Source organism: Theropithecus gelada, chromosome X (assembly GCF_003255815.1).
Source record: "Theropithecus gelada isolate Dixy chromosome X, Tgel_1.0, whole genome shotgun sequence".
NCBI lineage: Eukaryota > Metazoa > Chordata > Mammalia > Primates > Cercopithecidae > Theropithecus > Theropithecus gelada.
Window position 1 is genome coordinate 40,272,876 of NC_037689.1, and position 23,248 is coordinate 40,296,123.

The 23,248-nt window shown below is 38.8% G+C and overlaps 1 protein-coding gene and 1 pseudogene across 2 annotated transcripts in view; both read left to right on the top strand.

Annotated features, from left to right (window-relative positions):
• The window catches only part of CDKL5 (cyclin dependent kinase like 5), a 226,900-nt gene that overhangs the window by 99,798 nt on the left and 103,854 nt on the right, over positions 1–23,248 (top strand). The window lies entirely within an intron of this gene.
• On the top strand, positions 8,267–9,245 carry LOC112616468 (annotated as a pseudogene).

Below are 23,248 nucleotides of genomic sequence, written 5' to 3' on the forward strand. Positions count from 1 at the left end.
AAATGCTTTTCTGTATCCATTGATAAGACCATGTAATTTTTCTACTTAGCATGGTGGTGGTGGTATATTACATGGCTTGATTTTGGAATGCTGAAGCAGCCTTTCTTTTTTTTTTTTTTCTTTTTTCTTTTTTTTTTTTTTGAGATGGAGTTTCGCTCTCGTTGCCCAGACTGGAGTGCAATGGCGTGATCTCGGCTTACTGCAACCTCCACCTCCCCAGGTTCAGGCGATTCTCCTGCCTCAGCCTCCCGAGTAGGTGGGATTACAGGCATCCGCCACCATGCCTGGCTAATTCTGTATTATTAGTAGAGATGGGGTTTCTCCATGTTGGTCAGGCTGATCTCGAACTCCCGACCTCAGGTGATCCGCCTACCTCGGCCTCCCAAAGTGCTGGGATTACAGGCATGAGCCACTGCACTCGGCCCTGAAGCAGCCTTTCATACCTGGTGTATAGTTGTTTTCATATATTGGTGAATTTGATTCCCTTAATATTTGTTGTGCATTTTTGCATTTATATTTATGAGAGGTATTGGTCTGTAGTTTGCCTTTTGAAAAATTTATTTAGCTTATTTTGGTATTAGGATGATGCATACCTCATAGAATGAGTTAGGAAGTATTCCTTCTGCTCCTGTTGTCTGGAAGAGATTGTAGATAATTGGTATAATTTCTTAAATGTTTGCTAGAATTCACCAGTGAAACCATGTAAGAATGGAGCTTTCTTTTTTGGAATGTTAATAATTATTGATCCATTTTCATAGATACAGGCCTATCCAGATTATTAATTTCTGTGTAAATTTTGGTAATTTGTATGTTTCAAGGAATTGGTCCATTTTATCTAAGTTGTCAAATTTTTAGGCATAGATTTATTTATAATAATCTGTTATTTTCCTTTTAATGTCCATGTGATTTGGTAGTGATGACTCTTCATTCAAATCTGATGTGAATAATTTGTGTTTTTTTTTTCTCTTGGTTAATTTGGGTAGAGGTTTATCAGCTTTATTGATTTCAGAGAAGCAGCTTTTATTTTTATTGTTGATTGTTTTCAGTTCATTGATTTCTACTGTCATTTAAAATTTTTTTTCTTCTCCGTGTTTTAGGCTTAAGTTGCTCTTCTTTCTTTTCCTTCCTAAGTTAAAGCTTAGATTATTGATTTTACGTCTGTTTTCTAATAACGCACTTGATGCTATAAACTTTTCTCTAAGTGCTGCTTTCACAGTATTGCACAAGTTTTGACTTGTATTTTTATTTAGTCCAAAATATTTTAAAATTTCTCTTGAGACTTCTTTGACTCATGTGTTATTTAGTAGTTTGTTGTTTATTCTGTGACTATTTTGAGACTTTCCAGTTATGTTTTTGTTACTGATTTCTATTTTAATTCCATTGCGGTATGATGGCATACTTACTATGATAGCTACACATTTATTAAGGTATGTGTTATGGCCCAGTTGTGGTCTATCTTGGTGATTGTTCCATGTAAGCTTGAGAAGAATGTGTATTCTGCTGTTACTAAAGTGTGATATAAATGTCAAGTAGATCCAGTTGCTCCATCGTATTGTTCAATTCATAGATATCCATACGCATTTTTTTGCCTGCTATATTGGTTACTGAAAGGGGCTGTTGAAGTGTCCAACTATAGTAGTGGGTTTGTCTATTTCTATTTGCAGTTATATGAGTATTTTCCTCATGTATTTTGATGCTGTCTAGTTTGGTACATTCATATTAAGGATTGTTATGTCTTCTTGGAGAATTTTGCATTTTGTAATGCTCTTCTTTATCCCAGTGATTTTCCTTGTTCTGAAATCTGCTTTGTCTAAAATTTATGTAACTACTTCAGCTTCCTCTTAATTAGTGTTAATGTGGTATAATTTTATCCATCCCTTTACTTTTATCCTATCCCTTCCTTCCCTCCCTCCCTCCCCTCCCTCCCTCTCTCTCTCTCTCTCTCTCTCTCTTTTGCTTTCTGTTTATTTATTAATTATTTTTAGATACAGAATCTTGCTCTGTTGCCCAACCTGGAATGCAGTGGCACAATCATGGCTCACTGCAACCTCTGCCTCCTAGGCTCAAGCGATCCTCCCACCTCAGCCTTCTGTGTAGCTGGGACTACAGGTGTGCACTGCCATGCCTGGCTAATTTTTTGTATTTTTTGTAGAGACGGGGTTTTGCCATGTTGCCTAGGCTGGTCTCGAACTCCTGGGCTCAAGTGATCCTCCCACCTCGGCCTCCCAAAGTGCTGGGATTATAGGCATGAGCCACCACGCCTGGCCCATTTCTTTATATTCATTTTTTTAAATCTACTCTGATAATTTAACTGGTGTTCGGAGGCCATTCACAGTTAAAATGATTATTAATATAGTTGAATTAATATGAACCATGTTTATAACTGATTTTCTATTTGTTGTACTTACTTTTTTTTTTTTAATCCCCTCTTTTTCTGCCTTCTGGTTTTAACTGACCATTTTACAGGATTCCATTTTCTCTCCTGTTTTAGAGTGTCCATTATACTTGTTTTTACTTTTTTTTTTCTTTTTTCAGTCATTGCCCTAGAGTTTGCAGTGTACATTTACAACTTATCTAAGTACACTTTCAGATAACTCTATACTGCTTCTTGAGGACTGTAGGTACCTTTTACTAGAGTATTTGAACTTCTTCCTCCAGTCCCTTATAACGTTACTGTTATTCATATTGCTTATCCATATGCTATATACTCAGTCAATAATAGTTACTATTATTATTTTGAACAGTTATCAGTTAAGAATAGGAAAAATAGATTTTATCTTAACTGCATTTATTCCTTCTCCAATGCTCTTTTCTTTCTGTAGATCCCAGTTTCTTATCTATATAATTTTGCCTTCTCTCTGAAGAACTTTTTAAAGCATTTTTAAAGGGCGGGTCTACTGGTGACAAATTCATTCAACATTTGTTTATCTGAGAAACTCTCCTTCAGTTTTGAAGGATCATTTCACTGAGTAACTTTGAGGTAGAGTTTTTTTTTTCTTTCAACATTTTATAAATATTTCACTCTACTTTCTTACTTGCGTGGTTTCTGACTTAGGTGTAGATCTTTTGGTATTTATTCTGCTTGGTCTTCTCTGAGTTTCCTGGATATGCATTTTGGCACCCTTAATTTTGAAAGACTCTTTGCCGTTATTCTTTCAAATATTTCTTCTCCCTTGTCTCACTTTTCTCTTTGTATTCCAATTATATATGTTACACCTTTTGTAATTTTCCCATAATTCTTGGATGTTCTATTCTGCTTTTTAAAATTCTTTTTTTCACCGGGCACGGTGGCTCATACCTGTAATCCCAGCACTTTGGGAGGCTGAGGCGGGCGGATCACAAGGTCCAGAGATTGAGACCATCCTGCCCAAGGTGGTGAAACCCCGTCTCTACTAAAAATACACACAAAAAAATTAGCCGGGTGTGGTGGCGCACGCTTGTAATCCCAGCTACTCAGGAGGCTGAGGCTGGAAGAATTGCTCGAACCTGGGAGGCAGCAGAGGTTTCAGTGAACCGAGATCACACCACTGCACTCCAGCCTAGGCGACAGAGTGAGACTCTGTCTCAAAAAAGAAAAGAAAAGAAAAATTCCTTTTTTCTCTTTCCATTTTAGTTTTGGAGGTTTTTACTGACATATCTTACAACCTAGTGATTTTTTTTCCTCAGCTATGTCCAGTTTACTGTCAAGTCCTTTAAAAGCATTCTTCATTTTTGTTACAGTGATTTTGACTTCTAGCATTTTATTTTAATTCTTCCTTAGAGTTATGTATGCTTATATTACCCATCTGCTCTTGCATGCTGTCTACTTTTCCCATTAGAGCCCTTAACATATTAATCACAGTTATTTTAAATTCCCTATCTGATAATCCCCAAGTCTGTGCCATATCTGAGTCTGGTTCTGATGCTTACTTTGTCTCTTTAGACTATGCTTTTTCTTGCTTTTTGGCATGCCTTGTAATTTTTTTTTTAAGCTGGATATGATATATTAGGCAATAGGAACTGAATAAATAGGCCTTTAGTGTAAGGTTTTATGTTAATCTGTCTAGAAGCTAGGTCATGTTTAATGATGTAGGTATAGATGCCAGAGGCTTCAGTTTCCTCTAGTACCTTTGTTATTTTATTTTTCCTAGCCTGTTGTCTGTGGGTTCTCCTAAGAACTCCTTTATAAATATTGAGTCTGTGTCTTGCAACTCTTTCAGTTGTAATTCCCTGTTAATGTACTGGAGCTCTGTTGACATGATGGGAAGAGTATGGCGAAGGGAAAGTGTTCTATAATCTCATTCTTTTGTAAGACCTGAGTCTTTGGCTACAACCTTCAGAAGTGTTTCCAGCCACCCCGCTTCCCTCCTTTTCTTCTGTTAGATGAAACAAGAAGGCTAGAGGGACTGGACGCTAAGGCTCTGGTAAATTTTCTCTTGGAGTGTTGACCTTTGTTATGAAAAACATTCTGACCTTATTTCAAAATGGTTACCTTTCCCTTAGGCGTATTTCAAAGTGGTTACTTTCTTCCTCTCCCTACCTAAAAGAAGAGGAGATTTTTACTAGATCTTACCCCTGGGTGTATTTCAAAGTATTTTTCCTTGCATCTTACACAAAAGGGGAGGAGTTTTTTCTTGGGTCTTCATAGTCAGAACCTGGTGAGATTTCCTGGAGGTAAAACTGCAGGAACTTAGAGGGCCTCCTAAGATTTAGTCCCCAGGAGTTCTCATTCACAAGCTAGTCGCAGCCTTTGTCAAAATTGTCATTTAAGTTTTCTTACTAGTGTATGATTCCAGTGCCTTCTGCTCCAGGTAAGCTTATCTTGGATGTGATTCTTTTTATTTGCCTGTTTCTCTAGATTTCAGGCAATTGGTTTACCCTCTGACCTCAATTCTATAAATCCAAGAAAAGTTGCTGATTTTCAATTTGTTAGGGTTTTTTCTTAATGTAAGGACAGGAGTGATGGCACTGTATGGGTTGATGCTGAAACTGGAAGTCCTGTTTACATTTTAAAATTGGAAATATCTTGTCCAGTTTATAAGTAATATTCAGCAAGAGGTTTTTTACCTTTCCTGTGAACCATTTTCTTAGCTGAAATGACTCATTCCCAGTTATTTTCATCCCTTTGAATTTCAAATCTCTGTATTTTCATATGCTTAGTAAGAACTTTTTCAGAACAAAATATTTGGAAAACTTAAGAACTTTATGTAGTTCTTGCAAATGGCTACTAACTTTACCCTAAAGAAACTAGAATTATTACACCTTTTGATTTCCTTTTTTCCCCTACAGCATTTTTTTTAACCTTCTATAAACCATGCTCAGGTAGTTCTAGTGATTATTTTCTTCACTTATTTCACCTCACTTATTTTTGAAGAAGAACTCAGTTTTCTAAGGCACTTTGAAAGCTCTAGAGACCAAGCACGGCTTAAATTTGAAAAACTAATGAGAATAAATGTGAAACTCTTATGCTGCCAATGGTTTATTTTCAATTAACCTTGAAAAATGTATTAATTATAAACTATAGATCGTGGTGACTTTAGCTTAGTAGGATTAGTTTGAGAATCTGTGCGATAGAGGACAATTTGGCTAAAATGTGTTATTTAAGCAACCAAGAAAGTACTGTGTGTACTTTAAAGCCTTATAATTTGATTACTGGCTACAAATTTGCATTTTGGGAGACTTCAGTTCTTATCCTTGGATAACAGTCGTAACTAACCTTGGTCATTTGAGACATAAATTTCGTTAACCTTGCTTCTTTTTTAGGGTTCATTTTAAGTTTTATTTTTCTCACTGAATGTACTGTGAGAAATAGCCATTAAACCAAGAAACAAATTAACAGTATATTTAAAGATCACTTATTGGTTAGCAGATTAATGTGTTTACTTTAATAAATATTTTCTTCTTATTTGATTAAAATGGATATTTGTCTTTGAGAATTAAATATATTTTTAAAAGAATTAAAATGTTAAAATGTAATTTTTTTGTTTTTTTACTCTATGAATGCAATTTTAATATACTAAATAAAATTTGTTTTAAAATGATTTGCTGTACTGAAAGGATTTGGTTGAAAATAATTAATTTTTGCTATGTATAATCAATTAGCTGTGGCCCATTTTAAAATAGATCTATTTGTGTAGCATGCTCTGAATTAGAGACAGAAACCTTTTACCATGCTTTCGCTTGGAGACCTTTATTATAAAGAAATAAGGGCTGTAGAGTGGAAATGAATGAAAACTAGCAGGTCTTCAGGAGTGGCATGCTTATGAGTTATGCACCATGCCAGGTTCCACCACCCTCAGCAGATTTGTGGGTGGTATCAGTGTTGCTCCTCCTGAAATGTTTTTTTTAAGAACTCTTCTTTTTTTTTTTTTTTTTTTTTGAGATGGAGTCTCGCTCTGCCGCCCAGGCTGGAGTACAGTGGCCGGATCTCAGCTCACTGCAAGCTCCGCCTCCTGGGTTCACGCCATTCTCCTGCCTCAGCCTCCCGAGTAGCTGGGACTACAGGCGCCCGCCACCTCGCCCGGCTAGTTTTTTTGTATTTTTTAGTAGAGACAGGTTTCACCGTGTTAGCCAGGATGGTCTTGATCTCCTGACCTCATGATCCGCCCGTCTCGGCCTCCCAAAGTGCTGAGATTACAGGCTTGAGCCACCGCGCCCGGCCAAGAACTCTTCTTATATTATAACAGTACCCTAGAAGAAACCCACAAGAATGAATACAATGTATAGTAATATAGTCTTAATAAAATAGCTTCCATGTGCTAACAATTCAACTGAAGATAGATGGTCTACATTCAGTAAATACATATTTAAGTTAGAACCCCTGTTGTCAGGGACTTGACCTCCAATTCCCAGATTATGAGGGAGCAGCAGCTCATTTTTTGTTCTCATCTTACTACTTCATGCTAACTGGGCGGGCAGCTACCCTTGAAAAATGCCACTTCATTCACTGAAGCATTCAGTGCCACAGTGCCAGGATTGATTGCCTGTTCCTCTCTCCAGAGATTCTTAGGACCAGCCCCATCATTCTTGACATCCTCTTAATTTTTGTCACCACCAAAACTCACTGGCCATCTGTTAGCACAGAATACCCATCCTTGTGCTGCTCTGTAGGTTCCTCAGTCTGATCCAGTTTCCTCCAACCCTCCCACTGGCTCCTAGAGCTCTTGAACAGCCATTCATAATTTCTCCCATGGCCTCAGTCTTGCCCCAGCATCACAGTGTAATCTCACTTTCTGTCCCTGGTTCTCTGCTGCTGCCAAATGGATGCCTGAAGGTAGCTCCCACTCTGGCATCAGTCTCAGGCTATGCTGTTTCTTCCTTTGCCTACTACCTGGTAACCTCACTGCCTGCCTTTTAGTTCCTTGAATACAGTGAGGTCTTCACTCTTAAAAATCTTTGCACAGGCTACTTCCTTCGCCTACAGCAATTTTCTCACTCTTTTGGCCTGGCTGACCCTATCCAGTCTGATCTGGGTGTCTTCGTGTTGTCCTCTGCTGGGGCCTTCTATTTGTTTTTTTCTTGGCACTTAATTAAATTTGAAGTTGTATATTCACTTGCTCACTGAGCCTTTTTTCTGGATTCCATGATAGATATTTTTCCTCACATTTCTGAAATTGTGATGTACACTGGATTTCTTGATTCCTTTCTGAGTGGTAGGTAAAATAATGGTTTATCTTACAATTATCTTACATTCAATGAAATACTGTACTTTTAATTATTGTTTCCCCTGGTTAATTGTGAGTTCCACAAGTATAGGAATTCCATTTTACTCACCAATGAACTAGTGCCTAGCACAGTACCTGGCACCTGGGAGGCTCTAAATAAATACTAGTTGAATGAGTATCATTATCTGTTTGGGAGATTTTGACCCTAATTTTCTCAAGATGAATTAGTCAGTGTGTAAGTATGAATTGTTAATTCAGTTTCTGTTGTTGAATCATTGTTTTCGACATTGCTTTATTCTGAAATTGAAAGAGACCTTTAGATTTGTCTATTTTGTTCCTCCATCTATGTAACTTGCCCTATTATAGGTATATGTACATCCTTGTTTAGAATTATTCACCTTGCATGAAAATGAATTCACATAAACTTCTACCTGGTGTGAGCAATTTTCTTTCATTAGGGAGAAGGAGCGAGGAAGGTACCAAACAGCAGCAGACTTTTGAACTTGAGACAGTTTAGGCTGCTTCAACTTAACTTTTTTCATTTTACTTAGTCCCTCAATGAGTACAATCATTTGGCATGCCTACTTCACTTTTTTTAAGTGAACTAACAGCGAACAGGCAACATGGGTGACTGGAGTGCCTCAGGCACCTCCTAGAGAAGGTTCAAGCTTAGTCCCCAGCTGGAGGTGAGGTGTGGCTCTCAGTGCTTTTCATTTCCCGAATCCTGCTCCTGAGTACTGCAGTTGAGTCAGCCTGGGATGATGAGCAGTTTGCTTTTCATTGTAACACTCAGCAGCCTGGTTGTGAAAATGCCTGCTATGACCAGTCTTTGCCAATCTCTCATGTATGCTTCTGGGTTCTGCAGATAATACTTGGGTCTCTGCCCCCACTCTTGTACCTGACACACGTGTTCTATGTGATGTGAAAAGAAGAGAAGTTGAACAGGCAACTGGGAGAACTCGAAGTTGCCCAAATTGGTGATGTCAGTGTGGAGATGCACTTGCAGGGAATTTAAATAAAGAAGTTCAAGTGTGGCCTTGAGAAACATGGAAAGGTGAAAATCCCAGGGAGCTTGCTGTGAACGTGTACCATCGGTGTTGTCTTCAGGCCTCTGTTTGAGGTGGCCTTCCTGATGATCCCGTGGTCTGTCTATGGGTTCAGCCTAAGTGTGGTTTACACTCGCAAACGAGATCCTTCCCCACATTAAGCGGACTGCTTCCTCTCTTGGCCCCGGAGAAAAGCACCTTCATCATCTTCATGCTGGTGGTGTCCTTGGTGTCTCTTGCCTTGAACATCATTGCGTTATTCTGTATCTCATTTAAGAGCATTTAAGGATCATGTGAAGGATCAGGAGAGGGATACACCTGGCCTACAGAGTCCCTCCAATGGCTCTATATCAACTCTTCCTCTCTCCACCATGTACCTTCCTGGGGGCAAGCTAGTTCCTGGAGAAAGAAACAATTCCTCTTGCTGTAGGCACAACAAGGAAGTGAGCAAAACCCTTCTAGTTACAGTGCATAACAAGATTGAATGGAGCAGGCAGGAAGTACCACCTCTGACTCCCAGTCTTTTGATTTCCCTGCTGATAAACAGAATTCTTAAAAACAAAAACGTAGATACTGGGCACTAGCCATGGTAGACCAGCAGCCATCCTGAAGAGCCAGAAGTCATGCCAGCAGCAGCCTGATTACCTAGAGATCAAGATGCATACTTGGAAGCATTATGTTTCTGCTTGATTGTTTAAGAGAAGGAAGGCACAGTAGAAAGCACACCTTTGCCCCAGTGGAGGTGGTACTCAAAAACCTCAGTCGCGAGACTTAGGAGACACAAAGACATTAGACTACCAGGGTTCCTGTACAATGAGAAATACTAATTTGCTTAATATTTGATAGTAAACTACTATCATTTTTAGCTTTATTGCATGCAATGTAGACCTAGTTCATCATATTACAAGTTCTAGAGAGTGTTATTTATTCAATACGGTTTTTTTTTTTTTTTTTTTTTGGAGACAGAGTCTTACTCTGTCACCCAGGCTGGAGTGCAGTGGCGTGATTTCCGCTCACTGCAACCTCCACCTCCTGATTTAAGTGATTCTCCTGCCTCAGCCTCCTGAGTGACTGGGATTACAGGCATGCGCCACCACACCTGGCTAATTTTTGTATTTTTAGTGGAGATGGGATTTCACCGTGCTGGCCAGGCTGGTCTCGAACTGCTGACCTCAGGTGATCTGCCTGCCTCAGCCTCCCAAAGTGCTGGGATTACAGGCGTGAGCCACCGTGCCTGGCCTCAATAAAGTTTTAAGAAAGCAACCTACGTATCTCCCTCCTGAGAGCTTCTGGCTGCACTGATCTTTTCTAGACTTTTAAACTTTTCATTGGCACATCTTCATTTAAGCAAAATAAGCTAGAATCAGAATTTTAGAAATGAAATTGCAGTGACTACATTACAGAAAGTTTTAATATTAACATCTTTAATTGTATGTAGCAGGATCACACATATACCCATTACTTTCAAATGTGCAAAAACTGTAGCTTTTTTTTTTTTTTCTTTTTCTTTTAACTGTTCTACTTTTCATCAGAAGCTTCTTCCCACCCCAGGGCACTGGAGGGAAGGAGAAGACACAGACAATTTAAACATTAAACCTGCCCATCCAGCATCTTGCTGTGACAGTTTAAACAGTCTCATTTGGAAAACTCAGTCTCTTGGCTAAATTTCCTTCTCATAAACCCTTTTATGAGAGTGAGGAATAATCACAGTTATTTACTAATGAAATGTGTGTGCCTATTGGATACTACAAAACTCGTGAAACTTTTGAATCAGATTGGACGCTGCCGTCCTCACTTCCTGTTTCACATTCATTTTCACATATATCTTGCTTTTTTCCCCCTTAAACTTTTAATCTTGAGATAATTATAGTTCACATGTAGTTGTAAGAAATAATAGATTCCTTATATCCTTTGACCAGTTTCTCCCATTAGTAACATCTTACATAATTACAGTATAATATCATAACTAGAAAATTGACATTGATGTATTTCCATTGACGTTATTCAGATTACACCAATTTTATCTGCACTCCTGTGTGTGTATATTTAGTTTTATGTAATTGCATCACTTGTGTAGATTCATGTGTCCACCACAGTCAAGCTACAGAACGGTTTTATCACAGGGATCCCTTGTGCTGCCTTTTTGTAGCCATAGCCACACCCTTGCCTTCCCCTCTTTCTAACCCCTGGCAACCACTAATCTGTACTTCATCTCTATAATTTTGTCATTTCAAGAATGCTATTTGAATGGAATGATACAACATTTAACCCTTTGAGACTGGCTTTATTCACTCAACACAACTCCCTTGAGATTCACCCAAGTTTTTGTGTGAACTAATAGTTTCCTCTTTTTTATTGCTCTTTTTTAGTATTCTATAGTATAGAGGTACCAGAGTTTGTTTACCTTTTGAAGGATCTTTAGATTGTTTCCAGTTTTCATTTCCCTGGGTTAGGTGCTCAAGAGTGCAGTTGCTGGGTTGTATGGTATGTGAATGTAATGCTTTGTAAGAAACTGGTGTATACTTTTCCAGAGTGGCTGTACAATTTTACATTCTCATCAGCAATGTGTGAGGAATCTAGTTTCTTCACATGCTTACCGGCATTTTGTATTATCACTATTATTATTTTTGTGTTAGGCATTCTAATAGTTGTGTAGGTGATCTCACTGTAGTTTAAATTTGTATTTCTCTAATGGCTAAAAATGTTGAACACCTTTCCTGTGCTTATTTGGCATCTGTGTATTTTCTTCAGTGAAGTACTCGTGCCATTTTTCCAGTTTTGAATTGGATTGTTTTATTACTGTTGAGTTTAAGTTCTTTATATATTCTGGATTTAAATCTTTTGTCCTGTATGTTTGAAAATATTTTCTCCCAGCTTATAGCTTGCTTTTTCATTATCTTAACAATGTCTTTCATGGACCAAAAATTTTAGTTTTGTTAAGGTCATTTATCAATTTTTTTTTTTTTTTTTTCCTATGGACTGTGCTTTTGGTGTCAAATCTGAGAACTCTGCCTGGCCCTAGATCCTGAAGATTTTCTCCTGTGGTTATTTCTAAAAGTTTTATAAGCTTACGTTTTACATTTAAGTCCATGATCTATTTTGTCAATTTTTGTACAAAGTGTGAGATAAAGGCCAAAGTTCTTTTTTCTTCTCCCTTATGGATGTCTAGTTGCTCCAGCACCATCCATTGAAAAGTCTATTCTCCCTCCATTGAGTTCCTTTGCAGTGAAAAATCAGTTGGGCAGATTTGTGCACCTCTAATTCTGGATTCTCTGTCTCTCTTCTAATTTCTAGAAGAGACTGTATAAGATTGCTGTTAATTCTTCCTTAAGTGTTAGACATCTCCAGCAAACCCATTTGAGCTTGCAGATTTCTTTTATTGGAAACTTGATAATTGTAATTATATATTCAATTTCTTTAATAATTACATGACTCTTAAAGTTGTTTATTTCATCTTGGTTAACTTTTGGTAGTTTGATTTTCAAGGAAATTGGTCCATTTCTTCTAAATTGTCAAATGTAAGAGTGTAAAGTTTGTAGTGTTCCTTTATTTCTTTTTAATGACTGCAGGATCTGTAGAGATCTTCCTTGTTTTGTTCCTGATACTGATGATTTTTGTCTTCTTTCTTTTTATCTTTACCAGTATTGCTAGAAGTTTATCAATATTAATTGTTCTTTTTGTGGAATCAGCCTTTTGCTTCATTGATTTTCTGTTTTCAATTTCATTGATTTCTGTTTTTATCATGATTATTTCCTTCTTGCTTTGGGTTTATTTTCTTTTTTTAGTCTTGAGGGAAGAATTTATCTTATTGATTTGTAACCTTTCCTCTTTTTAAAAAATGTATACATTGAATACTATAAATTTCCCTCTCAATACTGCTTAAGCTGCCTCCCACATCTTTTGATATATGTTGTATTTTCATTTTCATCAAGTTCTATGAAATTAGAATTTTCTTTCAGACTACTTCTTTGACCCACGGATTATTTAGAAATGTTAGATTTCATTTCTATTTGGAGATTTTCCTGTTGTCTTTCTCTTACTGATATTTAATCGGATTCCATTGTGGTCAGAGAAAATACTCTATATTATCTCAGTTCTTTAAAATTTGTTAAGGTTTGTTTTGTGGCCCAAGATGTGTTCTATCTTGGTGAATATTTTATGGGCTCTTGAAAGCAACACGTATTCTGCTGCTGTTGGGTATAGTATTTTATATATGACAATGAGACCCTGTTGGTTTCATTTTCTTATTTTTTTTGTCTTCTGGAAGTTTTAGGATTCCATCTTATTTATACAGTTTTTTAGTATATCTGTTTGTATTGTGTTCTTATTGATCTAGGTATTAAAATATACATTTGTGTTTACCACAATCTGTTATCAATGTTTTACCACTCAAGTGAAGTGTAGAAATCTTTTTTTTTTTTTTTTTTTTTTAATTTATCATTATTATACTTTAAGTTGTAGGGTACATGTGCATAACGTGCAGGTTTGTTACATATGTATACTTGTGCCATGTTGGTCTGCTGCACCCATCAACTCGTCATTTACATCAGGTATAACTCCCAATGCAATCCCTCTCCCCTCCCCCCTCCCCATGATAGGCCCCGGTGTGTGATGTTCCCCTTCCTGAGTCCAAGTGATCTCATTGTTCAGTTCCCACCTATGAGTGAGAACATGCGGTGTTTGGTTTTCTGTTCTTGTGATAGTTTGCTAAGAATGATGGTTTCCAGCTGCATCCATGTCCCTACAAAGGACGCAAACTCATCCTTTTTTATGGCTGCATAGTATTCCATGGTGTATATGTGCCACATTTTCTTAATCCAATCTGTCACTGATGGACATTTGGGTTGATTCCAAGTCTTTGCTATTGTGAATAGTGCTGCAATAAACATACGTGTGCATGTGTCTTTATAGCAGCATAGTTTATAATCCTTTGGGTATATGCCCAGTAATGGGATGGCTGGGTCATATGGTACATCTAGTTCTAGATCCTTGAGGAATTGCCATACTGTTTTCCATAATGGTTGAACTAGTTTACAATCCCACCAACAGTGTAAAAGTGTTCCTATTTCTCCACATCCTCTCCAGCACCTGTTGTTTCCTGACTTTTGAAGTGTAGAAATCTTACTCTCCTTTAGACTCTTTTGCCCTCCCCACTTAAAAAACATATATGTCTTAAGTATTTCTTCTACATACATCGAGCACCACATCAGATGGTGTTATAATTTATAATTTTTGTCTCAACCATCAAATCTGATTTATGAAACTCATGAGCAAAAGGATAGTCTTATATTCCCCACCTTTTATTTTTGTAACCTGTTCTAATATTTTTTTCTTAAATTCCAAGCTTCTTTGGTTATCTTTTACTTTCTTTGTTGTTGTTGTTTGAGACAGGGTCTCATTTTGTCACCCAGGCTAGAGGGTCACCCAGTGGTGCAATCACAGCTCACTGCAGCCTTGTGACTTCCCGGGCTCAAGTGATCCTCCTACCTCAGCCTCCTGAGTAGCTGGGACCACAGGTTTGCACCACCACACCTGACTAATTTTTGTGTTTTTGGTATAGATAGGGTTTTGCCATGTTGCTCAGGCTGGTCTCGAACTCCTGGGCTCAAGCAATCCACCCTCATTGGCCTCCCAAAGTGCTGGGATTACAGGTGTGAACCACCACGCCTGGCTGGTTATCTTTTACTTCCTATTTAGAAAACTACCTTTAACCATTCTTTAAGGGTAAGTTTGCTAGCTACTTCTCTTTGTTTTCCTTCATCTGAGAATGTCTTTATTTCGCTTTCATTCCTGAATGGTATTTTTGCTTGGTACAGAATTTCTGATTGACAGTTCTTTTTTCTCTTCTCTTCTCTCTCTTTTTTTTTTTTTTTTTTTTGAGATGGAGTCTTGCTCTGTCTCCAGGCTGGAGTGCAGTGGCGGATCTCGGCTCACTGCAACCTCTGCCTCCCAGGTTCAAGCAATTCTCCTGCCTCAGCCCCCCAAATAGCTGGAACTACAGGTGCGTACCACCACACCCAGCTAATTTTTTTAGTTTTTTCGTATAGACAGGGTTTCACCTGTTGGCCAGGATGGTCTTGATCTCTTGACCCTGTGATCTGCCTTCCTCGGCCTTCCAAAGTGCTGGGATTACAGGCGTGAGCCACCACGCCTGGCTGACAGTTCTTTTATTTAGTGCTTGAAAATTGTTGTGCTGTTTCCTTTTAGCCTCTGTGGTTACTGATGAGAATACACTGTCATTCAAATTGTTTTTCTCCTATAGGTAAGGTGCTGTTTTTTTGTTTTTGTTTTAGTTTTCAGAAGTTTCACTATGATGTGTCTTGGCTGGAATTACTTTGGGTTTATCTTGTTTGGAGTTTGCTCAGCTCCTTGAATCTGTAGGTTATATCTTTTGCTAAATTTGGAACTTTTCCATTGTGATTTCTTTGAATGTATTTTCAGCTCTACTCTGTTTGTCCCATCCTTCTGAACCTCCAGTGACATGAATATTAGGTCTTCTGTTATAGTGCCACATGTCTCTCAGTCTCTGTTCATTTTTCCCCCATCTATTTCTTTTCTGTTGTTAAGACTGGATTATTTCTATTCTGTCTCTAAGTTCACAGATTCTTTCCTCTGTCTTCTCCATTCTGTTGTTTAGTCTGTTCACTGAGTTTTAAATTTCAGTTATTTGTTCTATTTTTCAATTCATGAAGTTTTTCTTTGTTGTTCGTTTTTGTTTTTTTGAGACAGGGTCTCACTCTGTCACCCAGGCTGGAGTGCAGTGGCACAATCATTGCTCACTCCAGCCTTCACCTCCCTAGGCTCAGGTGATCCTCCTGCCTCAGCCTCCCAAGTAATTGGGACCATAGGTGCACTCAGCTAATTTTTGTTTATTTTGTAGAGACAGGTTTCACCATGTTGCCCAGGCTGGTCTCCAACTCCTGGACTCAAGCAATCCTCCTGTCTTGGCTTCCCAAAGTGCTGAGATACCAGGTGTGAACCACCATGCCTGGCCTAAGTTTTTTTTTTATATCTTCCATTAATTTTTGAGAGTTCCTATATTTTATTATTTGGTTCAAGTATGTTTGTAATTACTCTAAAGTATTTGTATGATGGCAGCTTGGAAATTTTTGTGTGATGATTCTGACATCTCTACAATCTTTGTTGGCACCTGTTAGTCTTTTTTGCATGTTGAGATTTCCCTACTTTTTAGTATGATGAATAATTTTCTACTGAAACCTGGACATTTTGGATGTTATGTCATTAGACTCTGGATCTTATTTAATCTCCTGTTTTTTCTTGGCCTTCTCTGACACCCCCTCTGGAAAGGAAGGGGATGGAAGTTGAGTTTTCTTTTTTTTTTTTTTGAGACGGAGTCTCGCTGTGCTCCCAGGCTGGAGTGCAGTGGCGTGATCTCGGCTCACTGCAAGCTCCGCCTCCCGGGTTCACGCCATTCTCCCGCCTCAGCCTCCCAAGTAGCTGGGACTACAGGCGCCCGCCACCACGCCCGGCTAGTTTTTTTTGTATTTTTAGTAGAGACGGGGTTTCACCATGTTAGCCAGGATAGTCTCGATCTCCTGACCTCGTGATCCACCCGCCTCGGCCTCCCAAAGTGCTGGGATTACAGGCTTGAGCCACCGCGCCCGGCCGGAAGTTGAGTTTTCTAATTCTACCTCCATTGACACCCACTGAGAGGGGCTCCTTGCTGCTGCTTTGTTGGGTGGGAATTCCAGCTCCCTAGGCCTTTGCTGACCACTCTGGCTGGGAGGGCCAGGAGTATCTTGTTACTGCTCCCCATGTTGGCCTCCACTGACACCAGCATGGCAGGGGATTAGACATGTTCTCTACGCAGCATTTGCTGGCATGGGTGGGGCCCCAGTTTTCACTGTTTCGTGGCTGGGGTAGAGTAGTTATTGTCTAAAGTCTTTTGTCCTGCTAGGCTGTTCTTTTCCTGGTCCTTTAGCTGGAGAAGAGAAGGCTTTCGTTGGGGCTCTTTTTTGTCTGTGCCCATGGGCTCTTCTGGATTCTTTATTGAAGTATTTATTAGGGTTGGTTTAAAATCCCTGTCAGATAATTCCAGCATCTGCTTCATCTCAATGTTAATGTCTCTTAATTGTCTTCTTTCATTCATTCAGGTTGTGATTTTCATGGTTCTTAATATGATGATTTTTTTTTAATTGTATCCTGGTCATTTTAGATATTGCAAGACTCTGGATCCTATTTAATGTGTGTTTTAGCAGGTAGCCACGCAGTTGAGGTATAGGATAAGGGCAGATGCGTATGTTCAATTTCCCTCTTGGTCCCATTGATACCACCTCTGCAAAAGCTCCACTTTTACTCACACTACCTCATTGCAGATGGCTGGGGTGGATGTTCAGCCCCTCACTTGGCCCCACCAACACCTTCCCAGTGAAATCGGATCTCAGATTTGCACCTGCCTTATTGCCTCTGCTACATCTTGCAGATGCTACCCTGGCCGGGAAGTCAGAGGTGCTACTGCCTGATGGGCAATGAAAGATTAGCTCCTTGGTCAGCCTCACTGATCCCATCAGGCAGGGAATTGTAACAGTGCCGCCTGCTTTCTCAGGATGTGTATGTGTAAAAGAGTGTTTTCCCACTTGGCCCGGCCCGAACCTCAGTGGGGTGGTGCTGCAGTTTTTCCATTGCTGCAGTTTTTCCATTTTCTTTTTGGCGGTACCCTCCCTGTTGCCTGGAATGGGGAGGGTATTGCCAAAAAGATTTTCAGTTGTTAGCCTACCCTTTTCCTGGCCCTTTGGCTGAACGAACAGGTTTTTCTTGGAGCTTTTTTTTTTTTTTGTATTTGTCTATCAGTGGTTCCAGGTTGAAGGCTTTTGCAGCACCTTATTGGGCATATATGGAAGACAGTAAGGAAACCCAGGAACTCACTGCCGTGTTGCCTCTCAAGTGCCGAAGTCCTATTCAGTGTGCCATCTTCTTTCCATCTTGGCTTCCTATGCACGTTTGTGTGTCATGGTCAAGGATTTTTAGTCTTAAGGAGGAGGACCTGGAAGGAGTGGGGCTGCTCCATCTTGACCAGAATGAAAAGTCTGTGTGTGCGTGTGTTTAATATATAATGAAAATTCTAAAATCTGTTAACACCATTTTGTATAATAGTAATACTATATTTTAATATTTAAAGAATAAACTTAATAATTTATTCTTTAAATACACTATGTATCAGGCACAGTGATTGACCCTTGGGTCTGTGGATAGGACTGAGACATAATCCTTACTTTCAAATAGCTGATAGTTTTGTAGAGTTCAAAGACCTGTGGAATCAATTTTAATTTGCCCCATTATACTCAGATGGAAACCACTCACAATTCTTTTAGAAATAAAAACGGAATCTAGCTTCATACTACCTGACTGGTAGTATTGTGGGAGCTTCCTCCCCTCTCATTGGTTGAGATAAGCCTCCTTTGGTTTATGAGGTACTAGGCAAATTGGGAAGGGGTCTAGTGCTTAGTGCCTTGTTGTTACTCTGGTTACAATTAAACCCTGTGCCAGGAGCTGCCACCCAGTGGGTAGTGCTTCCCTGGCCCCAACTCTCCAGGCTATGGTGCTTAGTGATCAGACAGATGGAATCTCCGCAAGTACCACCACTGTCAGAAGTCCTGAACACCCCTCTCTGCCTCACGCAGAAGCTGTGGTCCCACGATCCTTCCACTCCTGGAGGAACCTTAGCTCTATTGGATGGGAAGTTCAGCTCAACTGCCTTTGTGAGTCTGGGCTTTATAATAATGACTGTTCTCCCCATGGGCAGGAGAAAGTAGACCTCAGGGATACAACCGCATGATCTCTGAGTTCCTTTAGAAATTTGGTTTTGGTGATTTGGGAATGCCCAAAAGTAGAACATTTTTGAACTTTCTTCTTGATGGTAAGTGGGTGATAATGGTGATAATGTTTCTTTAACTCTTGTGTGTTCTAAGCATTTTACTTGTATCTTCTCATTTAATCCTGATAGCAACATCAGGAATAAGTTATATTATTATATCTGATTTTCTCCGCAGGAAATTGAGGCACAGAGAAGTTAAGGAACTTCCCTAAGGCCACTCAGGTAGTAGGTGGTAGAGCTAGGATTCAAATGCAGGCAGTCTAGCTTAGAGCTGAAGTTCTTCTTACCCTTCTTTCAGTGATGTGACAACCTTTGAGTTTTATTTTGCTTTTTTATTATTTGTTTGAAATTAAGATTGATGTATCTAAAATAAGTGTTCCAGGCTTCTAAAAAGTGCTGCACAATTAAATATTACTAAAGTATGTTTCTAATTAGAAAAGTTTTTTTCTTTCCTACTAAACCACATAGATTTGGGAACAAGAGTATAAAAAATAACCAGTAATAGGTTACATTTACAACTGTTTGGAGTATAGTCCTTTAATAATCAGATTTTTTGGTTTGTTTCTGTAAGTGGGAAACAATGATTTTGTTAGAAATCTCTGCTTTTGGCCAAGTGCAGTGGCTCACACCTGTAATCCTAGCACTGTGGGAAGCCGAGGCGGGAGGATTGCTTGAGCCCATGAGTTAGAGACCAGCCTGGTTAACATAGGGAGACCCTGTCTCTACAAAAAGTACAAAAATTAGCCTTGTGTGGTGGCACACAGATAGTAGCCTATAGTCCCAGCTACTCAAAGGATGAGGTGGGAGGATCACCTGAGCCTGGGGATGTCGAGGCTGCAGTGAGCCGTGATCGAGCCACTGTACTCCCACCTGGGTGACAGAGTGCAACTCTGTCTCAAATAATAATAATCATAATAAAGAAAAATAAAAGGAAATCTCTGCTTTTTTGTTTGATTGCTTAGGGCTCAATAAAAAATTTAACCAGATTATTTATGATTATGTATATCTATTATATATCATATTTTGTTATACATTTTTGATCATTTCTATTGTTTTTACATGTGTTTATGTTTAAATACAGGTAGTAGAATAACTAGAAGGATGTGACTCACAAGTCATTATGTAAATATTATCCATGCCAGTACATTTAAATTCTGTAGGGACTTAATTGTAAGGCAGTTATAATATAGCCATGTTCCTCTGTTGAGAAAAGATTCATACTGCCCTTTACCTTGCTTTTTCAGTGAAAACGTTTAAATATTTTCATTCATTTGAAATGTAGAATCAAAGTTTCATTTACATGCATATTCTGTGTACTTGGTACTATAATCTTACAGTTTGTTCTATTATTTGTAAACACAGAATGTGAATATAAATTTTCTGCCATGTTTTGTTAGGAATAATGTATTTCTCCATTAATTTACATGTTTTCATACCATTGGCTCTTAAATTTCCATGAACACTAGCCACAATGTGATTTATCTGAGGCACATTTTTTTTCAAATTCATATTGATTTATCTTCCATGCCACTTGAATATATTTTGTTGATTATAATAAGATTCTTTATTAGTTCTAGCTCAAGAGAAACCACATGAGTGAGCTTTAAAACTTCAGATTAGTTCATTAAATAGACATTTGGTAACACACCTACTCTAGTGAGTCCTGTTGGTTGTTTGGGATAAAGGATAAGAAGGGCATGGTCAGTGATTACAGAGTGACCACACTCTAGAAGGGAAAGGCTTATTATTGCGGCACAGAAATTGGGCATATCTCCTACTTCTTTCTTTCTTTCTCTTTCTTTCTTTCTTTCTTTCTTTCTTTCTTTCTTTCTTTCTTTCTTTCTTTCTTTCTTTCTTTCTTTCTTTCTTTCTTTCTGTCTGTCTTTCTGTCTGTCTTTCTGTCTGTCTGTCTGTCTGTCTTTCTTTCTGTCTTTCTGTCTGTCTTTCTGTCTGTCTGTCTGTCTTTCTGTCTGTCTGTCTTTCTGTCTGTCTTTCTGTCTTTCTTTCTTTCTTTCTTTCTTTCTTTCTTTCTTTCTTTCTTTCTCTCTCTCTCTCTCTCTCTCTCTCTCTCTCTTTCTCTCTTTCTTTCTTTCTTTCTTTCTTTCGACAGAGTTTCCATCTTGTCGCCCAAGCTGGAGTGTAATGGCGCAATCTTGGCTCATTGCGATCTCCGCCTCCCGGGTTCAAATGATTCTTCTGTCTCAGCCTCCCTGGTAGCTGGGATTGCAGGTGCCTGCCACCACGCTCGGCTAATTTTTGTATTTTTAGTAGAGATGGTGTTTCACCATTTTGGCCAGAGTGGTCTCGAACTCATGACCTCAGGTAATCCACCTCGGCCTCCCAAAGTGCTGGGATTACAGGCGTGAGCCATCGCACCCAAAGAAGTTACGTATCTTCCTTCTTTGGCCAGCATGTCCTTTGTCTCATTTCTTATTGGTCACTGTAAGTTTCGTCAGAGGTATTTAGAACAGGTGGGGGCCTTTCTGCTAGGTCTCAGGGGCACAGAGTTAAGTGAGGCACCTACCCTCATGGATCTTAATCATTGTCTGGCTGGGAAGTGAGGCTGCGTGGCAAAGCATAGATTCCAGTGCAGTTGTGGTGAGTGGTTTGCTGGAGGTGTGAATAGGGTCTTGGGATCACGAAAAGAGCAGTACACAAAACAAGCTGGGGGATCCTGCAGTGCTTCCTGAAGGAGGGTTTTGAAGGAGTAAAAGGAGTGAACTAGAAGTAGAAGGGCTGGCTTCTTGTCATTTCAGTAAAGCTAAAACACCACCTCCTTAGATACTGCACCAGTACTCTACTGAATTGTCTGTTTTGTTACGATAATCTTCTTGTTCTGTTACTTGTTTCCTTGTTATATGTCTCTTCCCTCCAGAATGTAACATCTGTGTATTCCCAGTGCCTTTTACATAGTAGGAGCTTAAAAAATGTTTGTTGGTTGAATGAATGAATTAATGAATGAAGAATGAATGCTTGAGGCAGAGTGTGAGCAGATAAAAGCAAGTGTGTGTGAAGGCTTAGTTGAGAAACTAACTGCAAATGATTAGGTGTGACATGAGCAAGCGAGCTTTTCCTTGCAAATTAGGAGGTAAAGCATGGAATTAGAACGTTATCCCGAAAGCCTCCAGGCTGCATGATGTGTAATGCAGCATTCTTTTCCTGAATTCCTGTGATTAACAGCTGTGAATATTTTAAATTTTCATTATGTGCAAAACTGATGATCTCACTGAGGCCATTTAGAGAATATTATTTGAAGAGGATTTTAACTGGACTGCCTCAGTGATGTTCTTGACATCAAGTAACCAGACACAAACATTTCATTCAGGTTTACAGTGTTCTTTGGCTAATTCTCTTGAAACATTGAATTATGCCACTGTTGTTTCAAGACAACAGACAAAACTTTTGAGAGTTTTGTCTCTTCCTCCTTTTGCTTTAGTGCTCAAGGTGTGGTGTACATTGGTCATCAGGCCAATGTGATGGTGATAAACAGTTCCTCTTCCAGGCCTGTGTGATAATACAGTTTAATTGAGCAGACTTTTAATTATATATGTATGATAAAATGCTAGATACTTGGATGTAAGACAGACTAGACATATGTTAGGAATAACGCTTAAAATCTTAAGGAAATTGAACACTTGTTCAAAGGAGTTTTAGCAAAGCAATTTTATTTTTGCACAGAGGGGGTGCCTCTTCGGCCAGTTGTCATGAGAGTATACTTGAACAAAGGGCACAAGAGTTTTTATTTTTGATGCAAGTTTTGTTTTTGTAATTTTTTTTTTTTTTATTGGCCGGGGTTAGGTTGTATAATTTAAATTAATTTTGGTTGGTTAAACATTTGTGTTGTTTTGTTTTGTTTTGATTTGTTTTAGATAGGGTGGGGATGTAAAAGAAAGTGAAGGGGAAGGGGTGTTTGTAATGAGCTAGAAAGTGTTTTTTTTAAATAAGGGAAGGAATGTGAGCTGCTATTGATAATGCTTGGTATTGAGGCATGCCTGGGCATTTAACAAAGACAAAAAGGAAAAAGGAGAAAAAAGGTGGGGGGGTACTATGAATTAAAGAATAAAAGATTGATCAGATTATTTGAAAATAAACCTTACTATATTTTACACATAGCTCTTTGAAAAATAGCATGGGCTGCTGATTTATGTCTGATAGCCTTCTCTTTCTGTGCTAAGAGAAAGTAAATCTGGCATTTTCTAGTTTTCTTCACAATGCATAATAAGATATGAGGAGTTATTACAAGCCTAACTAGATACTTTGAAAAATTAGATTTTAGGAAAAGAAAATAAAAATTGTTACTACCCTACGTTGAATGTATTTTTCACTTTTCTCTGTAGATACGGTTACGGCAAAACGCTGTGACTTGGAACCTTTTTCAGATTTCAGTTGTCTTATTCTGCTTCCTTGCCTGCTTTGTGAGCACATCTGTCAGAAAGTGTGGTCACAGGGTCCCTAGAGATAACCCAGCGCAGTGCTTGAATAGGGAGTTTCTATGTTTCTGTTCTTACCTCACAGTGTTTCACATGTTAGCAGTGTCATAGCGATTGCGCACCTGAGCACCTTGTGCCTAGGTAGCCCGAAGATGTTATACAGAACCAAATTGCTGTTTGTTTTCTTTGAACTTCGGAGTTTTGTTAAGCTCGTTCCTGTTCTAAAACAGCCATATCTCTTGTGAATTGGAAAAAATTAAACCTTGGTGCATTGGCTTTATTTGCAATTTTAGT